The sequence below is a fragment of the Rhagoletis pomonella genome, unplaced genomic scaffold (genome assembly GCF_013731165.1).
Source record: "Rhagoletis pomonella isolate Grant_MI unplaced genomic scaffold, Rhpom_1.0 Rhpom_scaffold_00001, whole genome shotgun sequence".
Classification (NCBI taxonomy): Eukaryota; Metazoa; Arthropoda; class Insecta; order Diptera; family Tephritidae; genus Rhagoletis; species Rhagoletis pomonella.
Window position 1 is genome coordinate 17,838,460 of NW_023458555.1, and position 1,794 is coordinate 17,840,253.

Genomic DNA, 1,794 nt, shown 5'->3' on the forward strand with positions numbered 1-1,794 from the left:
GTCAACAGTGACGTGGGTGCCAAGGCTGACTGTTTGTTTGATTACAGGAGATACTTCGTCTTATCCTCTTTTACCACCAGACCCATTCGCCTTGCTTCCCCATCCAACTTGGAAAAGGCAGAACAGAATTTGCGGCTTTTGTTACCGATGATGTCGATGTCATCGGCATAAGCCAGCAATTGCAATTCGTAGGACTATATTGGAGTTTTTAGGGGTTCTCGGTATTTTTTATTTTTGCCTAATAGTTCAGTCATTATGGACATCAACCCTAAAGCTCTTGTTCAGGAGACAGAAGTTAACATATTAAATTATACTAGTGAACCCATAAGGCGATAAAAGCCAAAATCGAGTTTCACTTTCTAAATAGGTATTTAGTAACCCTGCTAAAATATTTTCAATATAAGTCAGAGTTATAAACAAGCAGAGGTTGGTTCCGTGCACAGAAGTCCACGTAAATGGGAAAAGCTATTTAAGCAACGAGATGCACATGTAAAATAAATAAAATAAAAATGCGGAGGATCCATGGACGATCCGGGAGGATTTTAAATTTTTTTTTTAACAAAAAAAAATACAATATGTGTCGATAGTTACCCCAGTACCTGGTTGGGCACACTAGGGTTAAATCCTAAGGAGCAGTCAATTGCCTTTTCCTGCATGTATTTTCAACTACTTTAAAATGAATTCGGCTTAAACAACTTCAAAGTCAGTATGGGTGCAATCCAAAACGTCAAAATACAAAGCATCAGTCTCTTTCATTTCCAAACCGTATTAGAAGAAAAAGTCTACCTTGCGCAGCCTAGGTGAAAACTAGCATCTAACCGTGGTTGCGCACATTTGGCATTACAAGCTGCTGGGATTTAGAAATAAAAGAGACTGATGCTTTGTATTTTGACGTTTTGGAATGCAGCCCATATTTCGTTTGAATACGCTTTCGTTCTGCACTTTAGAGATGCTTTTTCATAACTCAGAAAAACCGAAATTAAAAATTTAAAATTAAATGAGATTTGAACATGGACATTCTTGGCTGCGACCAATGGTAGCAAATATCTTTGCACGCTCAGCTACAGCCAGACATGTAAATGTGCTTTCAAATGTTCGGTTTGAATTGTGTGTAAGCTGCAAGTGGACTGTCCGACTCTGCATTTAATTTCAACTACTTTAAAATGAATTTGGTTTCTTTTGAATATGATTGTGTTCTGGACTTCACAGATGCTTTTTTATACTTCCAAGACAAAATTGTTTTTTTGAACAAAAAGAGTATAAGTATTCGAAACATTTACTCATTTCATTTGTTTTAAAGTAGTCTTTCAATTAGTTGATTAAAAAAAAAAATCACTTGTTTCCGTCAGGGTACCGACCCACTGCGCAAGCATTGAACACATCCAGTTTATCAGGACAGCGTCTACTCCATTCCCTAGGCCGAGTTCCATATGCTATCGAAGGTGGCATTATAGAGAGCACACTCACTGCTCTACAAAAATTACCAAACCGAACTCCACCTTGGTGATGGCATTGCTTATTCAAATTGCAAAATTTTCCCATCTGATAGGTATGTTGATGCGAAGGCCAAGGGTTAGATGAACGCACGTCCCTACGAATACGCAACTCAACCACTCTCTTCTAGGCATTTCAGCATGAAGGACATCATGCTAGTGAGCCTGAAGCTTTTTTGAAGGGATGTTTTCCAAGAAAGCCAAAATATACCATCCCAACCGGCGATTTGAAGCTGTCAATGGAGCCAGTAGTATATCATATGGCATCACCACTCGCTATAGTTCTAGCAATAAACCAGTT